The following is a 17,165-nucleotide window of genomic DNA, read 5'->3' on the forward strand; positions in this document are numbered from 1 at the left end:
AAACACAAGTTTTATACAATTGAGTCTACACAATACATGATCAACATTTTAACCTAAAATTTTCCACTTCTGGGCTGGAGAGATGGCTCAGAGGTTAAGAGCATTGGCTACTCTTCCAGAGATCCTGAGTCCAATTCCCAGCAGCCACACGATGAATCATAACTGTATCTAGTGCCCACATCTTGTTTGGAGGCATACAAGTAGGCAGAAAACTGTATACATAATAAACAAATAAATAATTTTTAAAAAAAATTCCACTTCTGTTTTGTTTTTTTTTTTCCTATCTAGGTCTCCACACAATCAAGCCAACATGTATTAGTAATCTCTTCAACAATCCTAACAGAGATTTTCTAAAGATTCGTTTCAGGAAAAAAAAAAAAAAAAGATTCGTTTCAGGGCACCAAAGTAATCAACATAACCACATCAGTATTAGACTGTATCTGGCATTGTAGCATGAAAATTAGTGGCGATCCTATCAATCCCATGCTGATACTGGTAATAACTCACTGTGCTCTCTTTCTGGATTCCCGTTCTAACAGACCCGAATTAGGCCCACTGCTGACATTCCAGGAGTTTAGTAGAGGCTGCTGACTATAGTAAGCAAACACTTGATTCTCGCCATAACCTGGCTTTCTCTGCGTCAGCCTGCTGCCTTGCTCCAATGAAAGAAAATGAGCGCTACATTTCTGCCCTTGAATTTAAATAATGGTTTCCTCTAAGAGCCAATTTCGGACTCATACATTCCAGGAATTCTCCTATTGACTAACTCAGGTTGTAAGAAGCCTGACTTTTTCTGAATCCGGTCAACATTCTTCTATGCGAGACAAGACCACACTCATTATCCGCTGCCAGGATTATCCCTGGAGCATCTCTCTGCTCACCTGAAGAATGGCCGAGCCAATATCTATATTGAAGAGTTGTCACGGGGGCTAGAAATGATGTACGGTTATCATTGAGATGTATGTTCCAAGAACAAAGACTTGTTTAATTTATATAACTCAGGCATTCAGAACAGTGTCAGCATGCAGTATATGTTCAATAAGTATCTATTAAATAAAGGAATATGTAAAAGGTCTTTCACATACTACAACACACACACAAAGGGAGTTTAATCCATACATACAGTCGGTGTTATTTATGTAAGAACTGAATTCATGGATTCACCTTAGATGTTTTTTATGTCAGGTACAATCATAATTTCTATGTCAGAAGTCAAGGATGGAATCAAACCATGGGGAAGCAAACGATGCATGACCAAAGCACTCCAAAGAGGAAAACAAACAAAAACTTCAGTAATTTCAAGTAAAAGTGGTTGACACTATATGGATACAGATATACCAACCACAATCAATGCAAGGAGTCTTTGATGAACTTATGTCTTGGTTACTTTTCAATTGCTCTGAAGAGACACTATGACTGAGACAAGCTCTAGGGGAAAGTGTTACTGGAGCTTACAAGTTCAGGGGATGAATTTATGACCACCAAGGCAGGAACATGGCAGAAGATAGGCATGGCCTTAGAGCAGTATCTGAGAGATCACATCTTTATCCACACAAGTACACTGAGAATGGTGTGGGCTTTTGAAACCTCAGTGACACACCTCTTCCAACAAGTCCACATCTCCTAATCTTTCCCAAACAGTTCCACCAACTGGAGACCAAGTATCTGAACACACGAGCTTATGAGGACCGTTCTTATTCAAACCATTAGTGAGTTTTATATGAAAGTAAGATCAGTACCAGAGCCACACTGAAACTCAGACATCCTAGGAAAAAAGACAAGACATAATTACTATCTATCTTTACTTAAAATATTATATTTTAGTTTTGAAATTTCATGTATGTTTTGTTTGTTGTTTGCCTGCATGTGTGTCTATGGACACATGAGGGCTTGTGCTCACTGAAGCCAGAAGAAGGCAGTAAATCTCTGGAATTGGAGTTACAGACTGTTGTGAAGAGCCAGACAAGGGCTGGAAATTAAACCAGGGTCCTCTGGTAGAGCAGTCAGTACTCTATACTGCTAAGCCATCTCTCCAGCCTCTTAGAATGATGTTAAAGCATTACCCTAAAGCACAACATGATTAATAACAGTGCATGCCTCTCCTTCCTTACCTCAACCCACCATTCGCAAGAAACCTAAACCTGCCTTAGAATGTCCTATTTAAACTCTTCAACACGTATAACAGTCAGCTCTGCTTAAGCTCAACACTGCCAGTCTGTTTCCAGTGTGAGAAAAGCTCACTGCTTCTGTAGGTGAGCCCCAGGATGAAGCTGGCTTATGTTAAAGGAAGGCCCCACAGCTCAGTGAGGTAGTGATGTGAGGAGATTTATTTCTCCCTGTGTCTCCCAGCTCGGTCCCCCTCCTGGTACAGCCCCTAGGCATTTGGGCCCAGGCACACAGCTTCCCCCACCAGTGCATTCCTTCCTGTGAGCGGTGCATCACACTGTCTCAATCTCACACATGCACACACTTGGCTTGTGCCACATGAATGAATAAATGTCGGGATAATGTGGCTCTCCTGGGAATGCAACACTGCGCACCGTACCTTGGCTCTCTCTCCAGGACCCTGCAAGCTGAGGGAGGGTTCTGCCCATAGTCAGGAACCCCAGCTCGCACAAATCACTAGCAATGTCCTCAGACCGCCAGGAACAAAGAGGCTCTGGCACCCAGGCTGTGCATGGCAGTTGCTTTCCTTAAGTAATCACATCGTGTTGCTTCTTAAAAGTTCACAGTTTTATCCCGAGATGAAGGAGCACCATTTCTGCCAGGAATCACATGCAGAAACATGGTTCTGTTTTGTTTCTGGACATACTGTATTTGATAAAATTAGAAGGAAGTTGTCATACCAGCACGCTCACAGGAGGAGGGGGTTTCAGCCAGCTAGAAGATGCCCAGTAAAGAAGACATAAAAAATCAGTTTTTGCAGGTTCCAAATCCCACTTGCGACACTGATCCGGCACCAGAAATGGAGGAGCTGGGTGCCAAGTGCTATTGAGCACAATTAATACTGTATGAAGACTTAGTCACAAGGGACAATGAAGTCTCCCTGGCCCAAGAGTTTCTCAATAAGAACAGATGCCCCTGCAAGTTCTCTTAAATCTGCTGCATTCTGAAGTTCACAAAACACAAGACACACTGGGCACTGGACCACAGTATTGGACAACTGGTCAATGTGAATGGCCATAAGGTGAACAGTCTTGAAGTACTGCCCAGCCTCACTGCTGTGTGAGTCCTGAACTCAGAGTATCCGATTCTGTGAGGTCAATGTAGGTATTTTTGAGACAAGGTAACAGAAACTTAACAAAACCTAGTGCCACAGTGGCACTGAGGTCAAGAAGACTTTGGACCGGACCCTCCAACAAAGTTTCTGCCATGGTTCCACGCAGCACCTTCTGCTGCCCATTGAGCCCAATCACTGAGTTCAAGACAAAGACATATGTGGACTTTGTGCAGCTCCTATCTGTGGTGAGTGGGGCAGACCTCTCCACCTGTTACCAGATGCCATCTCATCAAACTTGCAGAGGATCTGAAAGTCAAAACATTCAGTTCTAGAGCCAGCGAAGAAGGTGAATGAAGCATGACTTGTAAAGACTTCACTAAAAAAGAAAACAATACCATGTTTCCCAGGATTTTGGCTGAGTTATGATCATGGGATCTCCAACTACATCGCACAGTAACATGGAGACATTCCGACAGCTCAGGTCAGCATAGTGCCTGCAGCTGCTACTCATCTTAGAGAGAGGAGAGGAGAATGGAAATACACAGTCCATCAACTGATAAACAGGTAACGAATGCGTGGTACACTTACACAATGGAATAATATTCAACTGAGAGAAAATGAAATTTGCAGGTTAATGGACTGAACTGGAAACCATCATCTTGAGTGAGAAGTCAGATGCAGAAAGACAAACCACATGTTTTCTCTGAAATAGAGATGCTAACTTTTAAGCTTCAGTTACGTGTGTTTCATTTGGAATGCCCATAGAGGTTAGGACACTTGTAAAGGGCCAGGTGGGAGCAGGGACTCTTTCAAGCAAGGGGAGACAGAATATAATGGTCGAAAGAATGGAAGAGAAAAATGGAACAGGAGAGATTAAGGGAGGTGGGGTAGGAAAAAAGGGCAGATGAGGGACTGCCAAGAGCAATAACTAACAAAATTTTTTGTTAGAAAAGCCACACACACACACACACACACACACACACACACACACACACACACACAATTAACCTATAACCACATGCTGCCAAATAAAAACCCCAGCGCAGGAATGAGTTACTTCTTTGTGAGTTGTTGGTCAATGGGGTTCCATAAGTCTACAAACATTCCAGATTATTATCACTGATTTTGGTCACCTCTTTCCAGAATTTGATGGTAAGATCCTATTGATGAAGGCACCATACCCCTGATTCATAAAACAGAGAGGTTAACAACATGGCTGCCTAAAAAAAACCTGAACAACTCCAACTCCAGTTGACATCCCAACATAGAAAGGAAAAATCTTCCTCAGGGATGAGGCCCTTAACTGATTATCTAATACCAAGTGGTCAGCCCTAGAAACAAATGCATATACAAGTAAAATTAAACAGATGCAGCAGGTTGCATTTATGCCTATATTTGTATATGTATCTGTGCTGGATAGTTTTATGTCAAGTTGACAAAAGCTACTCATCTGAGAGGAGGGACCTCAATAAAGATAATGCCTCAGTAAGACAGGGCTGTAGGCAATCCTGTAGGGCACTTTCTTAATTAGTGATTGATGGGGGAGGGTCCAGCCCATGGTGGGTGCACCCCTGGGTTCTATAAGAAAGCAGGCTGAGTAGTCCAAAATGAGCAAGTCAGTAAGCAGCATCCCTCCATGGCCTCTGCATCAGCTCCTGCCTCCAGGTTCTGGCCCTGTTTGAGTTCCTATCCTGACTTCCTTCAGTGATGACTATGATGTGGAAGTATAAGTCAAACCATTTCTTTCCTGTTACTGTAGTCATGGTATTTCATCACAGCAATAGTAACCCTAACTAAGAAAATATCAATAATAACTAAAGAAAAGGAGGAAATGAATGAGAGAAAGTGAGAAGGGGGCACATGAAAGCCAATGAGGAAGGGGAAATGAAGCAATATTTTCATTAAAAATTTAACAAAAGAACAATGGAAATCTATATTGGAAAGCGCTTGCTGGCTTTTGCAGTCCTGGAAGGTGCTAGGCATGCCACTTTCCTGTAATGACCCACCACTTCTAAGAGAAGTAATCATCGATCTCACCCAGTGTGAACCCTGTGAGCCACAATAACAACCTATCTGGCAAGAAGAGCCCAATGGCGCAATAGTGGCAGTCATAGTCCGAACATAACCAACCCCTTTCTCATTGGATTTAACTTCATATGCCTGGCACTGTTAATGAGACCAACAACCTGTGGCAAGAGAAGTCACAGGTCCTAGAGGAAACCCACTAGCTCTAAAACAACTAATGACATTGCTATACCCAAAGATCAGTGAATCTCTCAACCCTCACCAGAGATTCTTCCTACATTAGAAAGCAATTAGTAGAGACTACAACTAGTCAGTGTGTGGAGAATAAGAAACTTCAGGATGCTGAGCCCTCAATGGGACATCTACAACACACCGCTCCCTTCAAGGGTCAAAAACCTTAGTGGAAGGGGGGAAGAAAGACTTTAAGAGCCAGAGATGATGGTGTATTACAAGGATGGCTTATTATTATAGGGTTTGTTAGTTTTGTTCTGTTTTTTTTTTTTGCATACAACAAGGCAGATGTACATAAGAACTCATAGCAACTGTGACAGCATGCACAAAACCTGGGCAAGTTTAGGCTAGACATAACTCCAACATGTGGGGCAGGCGGCACATTCCTCTTCTATTGAGGAGCTATGTGATAGCTTCGGGGAAAGACAGTCAACTCAGTGTGTGACCTCTGATGCATTCCTATCCTGCCCCCTTCCAGGATAGGAACCACACACAGGAGTAGTGGGCTGCCACAGAACTGACTTAACTTATGTAAAACAGAGACAGAGAAGGAAACAAAGCTGGGTAGGCAGTGAGGTGAGGGTAGACCTCAGAAGGGCTGGGAGAGGAGGTGACTATAATAATACACTGTCTGAAATTCTCAAGAAATAAAATATTAGATCTTAATTTTTTTTAGTTAATAAAAAATAAGAACGATGGGGTGTAGTTTAGGAACAGAGTGTTTGAAAGGCCCTGAATATCATTCCCAGCCATGGAAAATGAAAAAATAATGGGTATTCAAACTTGACAAAGTCACTTGCAGTCTTTATTAATGTATTTTTTATTATGATAAAACTATAATGGTCACACATCTTCTTATGACAATCAACCAGAAGTGGTGGCACAAGCCTGCAATCTCTGTAATCCATGCACTCCAGAGGCAGAGACAGGAAATCTCTGAGTTAGAGGTCAGTCTGATCTACACAGAGAGTTCCAAGGCAGCCAAGGTTACGTAGTGAAATCCTGTCTCAAAAAGACTATCAGTTCCTCAAAACAAAACCTTTTTTTTTTCTGTCCTATTTACTGGTCCATCCCAAGACTGAGTCTGAATCTATTGCTGGGTAAATGCTCCCAAATAAATAAATAGATAGATAGACAGATAGACAGATGGACAGATTGACGGACTGTTTGGCAAAGAACCCCCTCTCCCCTCACACACACAAGGAGAAAATACCTATAACGAAGCATAACTCTGTATCACTGAACAGCAGAGAAAGCAACTGATAGCTCGTCTCAGACATTCCAGAATGTAATCTAGACTTAATTTGGGACTCGTCTATACAAAGTATTTATATCCCTTTCCACTGCAATTAGCATTTTATTCCCATTTGATGTCAGCATCCTCTCAGGTTATCTTCTGCCTCAAGAGCTTTGTCAGCTAACAGTGCCAAAAGTGAGGAAAAGATTCAAAGTTAAACACTTCAGGAGCTGCCCCCTGAAGTTCAACTTTGGTGGAATAAAAAAGACCCCTAATGAGATAGCTCTCCCTACCACAAGTCACGTTTCTTAAGCAAGTCAAGCAGAGTGAAGGCTGATCACAGCTGTGCCCACCTAGAAAGATGTTCTACCAAAGAACAAATAGCAAAGGGAACTAAGACAACACCACACAAAAGGTCTAATCAAGAACCCTGGAATCCTATAGGACAAGAAGCCCCATAACATCACTCATTTCCTTTCTACATTTTTTTCTTATAAAGGAGACAAAAATTTCTAAATATGAATGCATACATCTCAATGCAATTTGCCCCAGCTCAGTAAATGAGAACTGTTCTACCTTCCTTTAGTGTATAGGACAAAGTCACGCCATCCTTCCTTTCTTCTATACAGTCCCTCAAACTTTACCTTGAGATCACATTCAGATCTGCTGGCTTCCTCCACATCTGACAGCCATATGAACATGCACACTGGCCTTCATCACCTAAGTTTGCCTTCCTACAGTCTGCCAGTCAGAGCCTCCTGAGTTGTCTTCTGAAGTGCTAAGTCACATGGGAGTCTCCCAAACACAAGGACTCAGGATCTTGCCAGGGATGATGGCTACAGGTTGTGTGCGTTCATTAAAGCTTACAGCAGTGAACACCAGCACACTAGATCTACTGCTTAGTATCACTCCTTTTCAGAAAAGGGAGCTGGACTACAGAAGATCTGAGTCAAATGCAATGTTTAAAAGCCGACATTCCCTTCTGATTACATTCCCCAATCAACCTCATCTTCAAACCCCTCTTTTCCCCAGCCCCACTGCCTTCCCTTATTAACAAAGTCAGGCATATGTCTGTCTCTTTGACTTCGTACTGATTACTCACTAAACTGGGAGCAACTCACTGAGACCCTCATTTCCAGAAGGCAAACAAACTTGCTCCAACTCATCCAATCACCTTCCTGGCTGAGAACTGCCACTCATCTCCCACCTACATCCTCAATGCCCTCATCTTGTTGCGCTCTGCCTTTTCTTCCCACTTCTTTGTAAACCAACTTCAAACTCAAGAGAACAATTGTCTTTCATTCTCCTATTTGTCAAGAACATAAGAAAGTACTCAGAGATGGCGGTTGTTTAGGAAATCTTTACTGAATTCATGAAGGTGCAGTGAGTACCTGAGCACACAAACACAGCCTTCACCCCCGTGGATTCGAGATTACAGTGATGATTGCTAAATAAGTGGTTTGGCCTCTGTAGCGTCCAAATTCTCTGTAGGTTGGCCATTCATTGCAGTTGAGTGTCTTAAACCATACAAGAGTATGCTATTTGCTCTTCAAATCAAGCTTAGCAGGAGTTAGTTGGGGTTTTCTGCTGCTCTACTGCTAACCGAGACGGCGCACCCCACACAGCTACCCACTCAATAATAGAATATTTGGTAACAGAGCATGCTCTGTGGACACGGAATGAAGGTCTTGTCTGGGTCCTTTATGAACCTACATGACAGATTTGGGGATGGGAGGGGGGAAAAGCAGGCACAGGGAAGAGACTCAGGCCTGGGTTGATTCTTCTCCTAATGGCCAGGTCCACGCATCACAGTGGGCAACAATACACAGAAAGCTCCCTCAGTGCTCTTGGGAAGCGAGTGGAGTGGGTGTCTGTAAGCACAGCACAACAGCACTCACTGCAGGTGAGAGCCCTTGGAACTGCTATTAGACACATTACATCAAAGACAGGCTCTGGGGGTGGATAGAAGAGAATGCCGGAGCATTCTGATCATGATGAGATCCAAGTCAAACACAACTTCTGCAAGGAGCAGGCTTTTCCAAGGAAACTGCTGGGATTTCCCTTTGCATTCTGACCTTGTTACCTCATTTCTCCCACCTGAACCTCACACCAAGGCCATCATCACAAGCAGGTATCTATGGCGAGCACACGGTTGACTGGTCCCAAGCCCCTTTTATGTTTGCTTTAAGGGATGCAAGTTTTTTCCAAAGAAGGACACGCTTCTATCAGAAAGTGAACATTGGCATAGGCTATGACTTTGACTTCTTGAATTTTTGAAATTGTGGGTGCAAATATCACACAAGCATTATATAATCTCTCTCTCTTAGAGAGATAATATGGACCCAGGTATAATTTTAAAACACAAAGATAACATTAACAAATAATTCAAGAGGGTGGAGAGACGGCTCCAGTGTTAACTCTTGCAGAGGACTTGGGCTGGGCTCCCAGCATCTATATTCACAACTAACTGTAATTCCAGTTCTGAACTCAGGGGCACATGCCTACACACATACATAATTTTAAAAAAAATCTAAGAAAGAATGGATCTCTTTGAGGCCAGCCTGGTCTACAAAGCAAGTTCCAGGACAGCCATGGCTATTATACAGAGAAACCCAGTCTTGAAAAACAAAAAACAAACAGAAAAAAAAAAACAAAAAAAAAAGAAAGAAAAAAAGGAAAAAGAAAACCAAAACAAGCAAACAAACAAAAAGAAAGAATCCAAGCTAAACAAATAAATTAACTGAACAATTAGTCTATTCCAACTCAACAATGTGTCTTATTCTGTCACCAGACCTCAATCTGGACGTTTCCTATCTGAAATGCCAGCAGTTACCTGTGGCTTAGGACTTATAGCCCCTGTCAATGTGAGCACATGTATTAACTGGTACATGTGAATTCACATTTACTTGTTTTCCCAACTCTATTGCTCTTCTCTGAGTCATGCTTTTTAGCTATCTCAGAAGCGTTTGAAATTCCTCCTAATTTAGGGCAGCCTTCGTCTCAGCCCCCAGCTATTTCTTGGAACACAGTTATGACATGAAGTGACAGTGGGAATGGGCTGCTCTGTGGACGGGAGCTGTACTGCAAACAGTATTTGTGCTTTTCTGATCTCTAAGAGCAACTGTTTCCTTAAGCTTCCTCTTACCGGTGGCATTTCTTGCAATGACATACTAATGTATGTTGACTTTAAAGTATTCAAACGGCTATACCAACAACAAACTTAACAAAAAATTAACTAGCAACACAGGCAACAGGAAGCAGTAGAATTCAAGAAACATCTTGCATGCCTAGGGCTACTCTCAATGTTCTAGCATGCTAGATGAGGCTTCTGTAGAACTGAGTTCCTGAAGGATGCTCTCAGCAAGGTTTTAAGGAAAGGACCTGAAGATACATGCAGGATAGGCTAAAATCCACCACCTGAGAATCTAAAGAGACTCTCAAAGGACCACGAAAAGACCTCTCCCTGAAGGCGAGATTCCAGCTTCTCCTGGCTTCTGGAAGGTGAAGTGGATCACCAGAGCATGAAAGGCAGGTCAATTTGGAGAGCTTTTCACAGCAACAGTGGTGCAAAGCTCAAAGCTAGATGGAACAAAACATAATAATTAACACATCCCAGGAACTCCTTGACAGTCCTTTTCCTCCCTCCCTTACCCATGGGCTTCAAAAGACACAGAAAGAAAGAAAGAAAGAAAGAAAGAAAGAAAGAAAGAAAGGAAAAGAAAAGAAAAGAAGGAAACAAGCTGGTTTAAAGTTAACTTTCTCCCTTCCAGTGGTAAAAAGGAAGGTTGGTTGGAAGTATTGTTCAGCCTACAGAATAAGCTGTTATGACCTAGTTCTGCCTTACCGCTGAATCAGCTGAGACCATCTGAAACAATGCTTTTCAGGAGGCCAACGCTGGAGTTGATGAGGCTCTGACAGGACCCTGCCAAAGTCAGCGATTTCTTAAAAATGAGGTCAGGTTATAAGGAACCCTAATAGCCTTGCTATTGCTGCAAGAAAGTTAAACCAGCCACTACGTACCTACTCTCTCTAAAAACAGCAAGAAACAATGGGTCACACCCTGGGAGAGCTGGTCAAGAAGCCCATTCAGCACAGCTAGGAAGTCATAAATTCATGCCCAACTACATTTTTGGCAGATACTGTATCCCAGCAAAGAGAAACCCACAGGTGGTTTGCAGGCTATGGCTTTGTCCTTTAGAAAAGCATTAAGCAGAGAGAAGGCATATGCAAACACAACACATCCCCAAATCTTGCCATCAGACTCCCTAAAATTAAATCTGAATTTGTTAGCTAAAAGCCATCAATGACTCCAGCACTAAAATAAATGGAAATGAAAAAAAAAAAAAACCCAACTTAGTTCAGTGCCTAAAAGCCACACTTGTGATGGACCTATGAGTAAACATTAGCGGTACTATTCTATGGTCTTCATTCACCCAACAAATCATTCACGCCTTCCACGTACCAGCTATGAGCCAGACCCTGGAGCTACAGTGGTAAGCAGAAGTCACAAGGGACTTCCCCTTTAGGTAGCTCACAGATCTGTTATAAGGAAGGCAGACAAGCTCACAAGAAGTTCACAGAAATCAGTAATACTCTCTCATTTGCTCAGTAAGTATTCCCTTTGTGTGAGGGTCTACGCATGATACGCTATTTAACATTGAGTAGCAATTAGCCACTAAGACTACTGTACAAATGAAGGGGCAGGCTCTTAGAGGTGAAACGGTTGGCTAAGGGTCATCTTTATGGTGAGAGACAGAGTAAGCCCATGTAGGTCCAACTCCTAGCAAAACTTAAAACAAAAAACCATCAAGAATGAAGGAAGGAAATGAAGGAAGACATGGAGAACCATCTTGATATTTTATTTATTTGTGAGTATAGATGTCTGTGTGAATGTCTGCACATACAAACAGGTGTTCATGGAGGCCAGAAGAAAACATCACACTCTGAAGCGGCAGTTACAGGCTGTTGTGAGATGCCTGACATGGGTGCTGAGAACTGAACTCAGGTCTTCTGGAAGAAAAGTATACACTAAGCCATCTTTCTAGGCTCTATCTCGATATTTAAAAAAAAAATCAGAAAAACTACTAAATGAATAGGATTGATGGACAGTTTGTGTATTCCCTTAAAATTCTTGATGGTAAACAATGCAGTTTTCTAAGTGAATAAAGAATTCATACAAACAGCTCACCAAACAAGATATATAAGTGACAAATAAGTACATGTGGGCATGTTTAGCATCTATAACGATCTGGAATTAGGACAAATTACTACCATGGTGTTAGAAAGTCTAAAAGCTATGGCAGGATGGTTCAAAATGTAAAGACACTTGCTGCCAAGCATAACCACCTGAGTTTAATCCCAGCACCCCAACGGTAGGAGAGAACCGAATCCCGTATGTCCTCTGTCCTCCATCCATGTACTGTCAAGTTCTTATGTGCATATAGACGCACACACACACACACACACACTGAATAAATAAACAATATAAACTATGGGCACATATCTAAATATTTAAACTTACAATGTAGCTTGAGATTCTTTTATTTACAATAGTTGAGACAAGACTGTTTCAGAGTTAGCAGTCCTTTGGATCTGAACTATTTATATAACCTTTACCCAGGGCATATCTCTCATTTGAAAACCCAATCTCTAAAAAAGAATGAAATTACATCATCTTCTAAGTGTGAGCATTACACTAAAAACTCATTAGAGTTCAGTACTGGGATTACTGATGAGGAAGGCTTAACCCATACTAAATATGCCAGGCATGGTGGTGCATGATTTTAATACCAGCACTTAAGTGGCAGAGGCAGGCAGATCTCTATGAGTTCCAGGCCAATCTAGTCAACATAATGAGCTTCAGACGACCCAGGACTACACAGTGAGACCCTGTCTCAAAACCAAAAAGCCAAATGCTAGAAAAGACATACAGCAACTAAGAGTCCTCCACTGCCCACCGCAGTGAGGAAGCGCCACTGTAGAAGTGGGTAAATTTCTCCTACCATTAACCATGGACTTACCATGTGAGCCAGGCATTTACTCAAACAAAGTGAAAATCCAATTTGAGTACTCATGTGGTTCTTTGCCTAGGAATTCTAAGCCTATTCTCTTGTTTTCTGTGGAACCTCCTGAATGACATTATTCATAATTCCCTGAGTGAAAGCAATTCAATAGTCCTTCAGGAGGTAAATAGATAGATGTACTGCGGTACATTCATAAAATAGAACAATACACAGCAATACAAAGGAACTAATAATGCAAGCAACAGCAGGAATGAGTCTTTATTATGAAAAAGAAGCTGAATTCAGAGGCTTAATTCTAAATGGTTCCATTTAGATGGCATTTGGGATAAGTAAAAAAATACTGGTAACAAAAAAAACAGATATGGATGGTTGGGGGTGGAAGGATACTGACTACCAAGGGATGGGGAGGAAGGAATTCTTTGGGAGACTTCAATATTCTCCTTGAATGAGCTGACAGGCCCAAGATTATATGCAACAGCCAAAACGCAGCACCAATTTTAAGTGAATTAAACTCACTTAAAAAAAACTCAATGTTTTTAACAACACCAAAAAACTTAGCATTTCTTAGAAGCACACACACAAACATATACACAAGCACATGCACACACACATACAAATGCACACACTTAAAATCACCTAAATTAAAGCCATCTCAAACTAACATAAGTTTTCTTAATGACAAATGTTGGAACATACATATTTTCAAACTGGCAAGAAACATAACAGACTTTTTTTTTTTTTTAACACCCTCTTGCTGGTTGGCAAGCACATAGTTCCCTCCAACACCTTCATTCTGCATTCTGGAAAATGCAAACACAACACAGAGAGGCGTCTGGGGTAGGAGACACAGGTTTTCCACATATCTCGTAAGTCACAAAAGCTGCCTTGAAGAAAATGTTTTTAAAGAAAGGAAATGCAACCTCTCCACGAATAAAGTCAAACTGACCACGAAGGAAATCAAACCACAAGTATAACTGCATCTACTGCCTTGGAGTCCCATCCCTAAACCACTGCTGGGGACACTCTGCTCTAAGGTTAGGGATCTCTGAGCTCACACAGAAGATACTACTGTGCTCAGTACCTCACTATGCTCACGCTATCCACAGAAAATAAAGCATGTTCCACCCAACAGCTTTGCATCATACACAGTAACACAACAACCAGCTTCTTCAGTACATGGCAAGACCAGCTGTCCTTTAAGGTTGGGTGAGGAATACATCTAGAATTCTCCTCTCCAGACACATGTGAGTCTCCCTGGGCTCCAGAGTCATTCTATTTCCTGAACGGTCCCAGAGCGCTGGCTCATCTGCCTACCAAAGACTCACTGAAAACCCCTATTACAAGCAATTCAAAGCATGAAATGAAAATTGATGCTTTCAGCTCATGTAATGATGAAAATGGGAAACTGCCAGAAACTCCGTGTTCCTTAATTTTCCATGTCACATTTCAAGAATGCAGATAGCAGCGTGTCATGTGAGATAAGAGAACGGACTAAGGGTGAAGCATTCTTCCCCAAATTTGACCCCATTACAGCGGAGCATCTGCAATAAAAGTAAGTCTGGTAAGGACGTATTAACAAAAGAAGAGAAAAACAGTCTTCCAAATCAGCACCAAGCAGGGCCAAGAATGGCAAGCGGACATTAAAACAATGTACCCTGTGTCCTTCAGAGTGGATCAGAGCATACAAGTGAGAGGAGCAACCCAAGGACTATCTCTAAAGACGATGGAATTAGGCTAAAATACCCAAATCCTTCTACAGTTGTATGCTTTATAGTCTTAGGAACTGGAAATGCATGAAAGCATGTGGGTAATGTATTATTTCTCTTCTTCCTTTAAAACAAAAGTTCTCTAAGGGCAAGAATTGTAAACCACCGTACTGCAGGAATATAGCAGACTGCCTGAATAATATTTAATGCATTAGACAAATTTTTTGTTGAACAAATCAATGAAAGATTTTAGAAGAAGGATGTTTGTCTTCCTCTACTCGAGTATCATGTTTTGTAACTACAAAATAAATATTAATACATTGAACGGATTGCATGATAGCCTCTAGAGTCACATAAAAATGTATGAGACACTGTACTCAGCCTTAGACTAATATTCTAGGTAGAGAAAGAAATATTTGCTTGTAAAGAGCCATCTAGATAGTCATAACTCCCCATGATTCTACAGGAAGGGTTTGGAGCTGGGGTGGATCAGATTACATAATGTACCATATTAAGGTTTAGGCTGGAGAGATGGCTAAGTGGTTAAGAGCACTGCCTGCTCTTCCAAAGGTCCAAAGTTCAATTCCCAGCAACCCCATGGTGGCTCACAACCATCTGTAATGAGATCTGGTGTTCTCTTCAGGAAGAGACCTGGTCAGTCGTCCTCATCACCTGAGACCATAAAATCCAATATGAACAAGTTCAATAGAACCGCCATATATATACAGAACTGCCTGTATATACAGGCTACCCATGTGTGCTTCAGCACTGCCAGGACATAAATTTCATTCATTCTTACTAGAACTTACCAGAAGGCTCCTATGTTTTGTGTCCAGTGTAATATTCAGAGGTAGATCTTTAGGGGTGTTTAAATGATGAGTGCTCTAATACATCAATGGATTAATATGACATTATTGGGAGGTGAGGGAAAGGAGGAGGTAGAACCTGGTGGAAGCAGGTCCCAGGGGTATGCCTTTGAAAGATCTAGTTTTCCCGTGTCCCTTCCTGCTCCCTGGCTGCTAGGATGGAAGCTGCTTTTCTCCAGCCATGTCCTTCCACCCGATGCTCTGCTTTCCCATTGCTCGCCAGCTGGGGATCGTGGGCGGAAACCTCTGAACTCATGAGCAAGAGGAAGCCATTTCACCTGCCTGTCGGTTAGCTATCTGTCACAGCAGTGAGAATCTGAGTGGCACACCACACACAGGGATGGCTGCCTCAACTGTGTGAAGCTGAGATTTGAGCCACGATTAAAACTGGCAGAGATGGATTCATTTCTGGAGCAAAGCAGAAGGAAGATAAATGAGGCACTTCTGAGTGGTATGTACTAAAAAGGACTAAACTCCAACTTACCATCTCCCATACCCTCTTAGGACAGCCAGAGGCTCAAACACCTCCCACTTTGCTGGACATCTCCATTTAAATGTCCCTTGTGACCTTTCAATTTCCCTGGTCACTCTTCCTAGAACCAATCAATATGTCATTACTCCTCCTCTCCCTTGTATTTCTCATTCTGTTACTCACTAAGTCCTTCTAACTGAATAATCGGGTTCAGGACTTTCGTTTTAGCCATAACTTCCTTGTAAATGTACCTGCATTAACTTCAAACTCTAAATCAAGGGTTAACAAACTTTCTTCAAGCAAATAGCTCAGGGTTGGCAGGCTAACTATACCCTATGGTTACACAAAAGAAGGGAAAAAAAGAAAAGGCCCATATTCCAAATGAAGACTATATCCAAAAACAAAACAAAACAAAACAAACAAACAAACAAACAAAAACGAAACAGACAAACAAAAACTTTATTTGTGAGAAGAAGCAAGCAGTGGATCATATTTTGCCGGAGGATCAGTTAGATAGCCTCTACCGTAGATAGCTGACAGAGTTATTTTCCAAAAATGTAAGCAAGGAATTCCTTCAGTTAAAATTCCTCCAAGATTCCCAAGGCCCTCAAGAGAAGTTCTAAGACTGATGTTCTGGCAGGACACAGGAGAGCCACTACGGCCCTACCATGACAGTCCCTCACAACTCTCATACACGCACGCTCCACGGTGAGTGACTTCGCAGAAATACAGATACTCTTCAAGATGTGCACAAGATCTCCAGGTTTCCTGTTTTTCTGTCCTCTTCCCCTCAAAGCCACCAGACCATCCGTGACCTGAATTCCAGCCATGTCAACTATACTCGCTGTCCCCCAAATACCTTTACATAGTTCATATGACAGCATGCCATCTCCCCCAGGTGCATTTCCTACCATCAATGCCACTGGATACTGAGTGAGAGAAAAGGCCACACTTCATGCAACTTTGTCTCCCATGCCCTAGTCCACTATCTTCCTTGTAGCTGAGACATATTGAGTATTTGTCTCATTAATTAAGAAAAAAAGTCCTCAATCAACCTTGTATAATTTTTAAAGAAATTTGAATTCACTGGGCACTTACTTTACCATGGCTGTGCCAACTACTTTTAATTTCGCATTAGGTACTAAAACCTGTCCACATGCCGGAATGCACTGTTCTTTCTGAGGATGATATAAGGGCATAATTTAAAATTTCCCCTTTTACAGGAGATGTACTTTAAAACTGCTACTTGGCTGCCTCCCCATCAGTCTTTAATTAGCTGCTTGAACAATGCTGAGTATGTTACAGCCTCCTGCAGAAAGCTAAGTCCTCAGGCAATTAGTTTGTCCTGCTAAATATGGCCCATGCTACCACTATGCCCATGGTAG

General features: G+C 41.9%; 1 protein-coding gene and 1 non-coding gene across 21 annotated transcripts in view; one reads left to right on the forward strand and one right to left on the reverse strand.

The window, feature by feature from the left end:
• Nucleotides 1-17,165, reverse strand: part of Magi1 (membrane associated guanylate kinase, WW and PDZ domain containing 1) — a 592,347-nt gene that overhangs the window by 196,137 nt on the left and 379,045 nt on the right. The gene's annotated exons all lie outside the window — the stretch shown is intronic.
• Nucleotides 3,613-3,740, forward strand: LOC121443932. Its single transcript, XR_005973731.1, has one exon. It is a non-coding gene; the product is annotated as a small nucleolar RNA SNORA44 (small nucleolar RNA).

Source organism: Microtus oregoni, unplaced genomic scaffold (genome assembly GCF_018167655.1).
Source record: "Microtus oregoni isolate MIOR12 unplaced genomic scaffold, Mior012 000002F_ref0000024, whole genome shotgun sequence".
NCBI lineage: Eukaryota > Metazoa > Chordata > Mammalia > Rodentia > Cricetidae > Microtus > Microtus oregoni.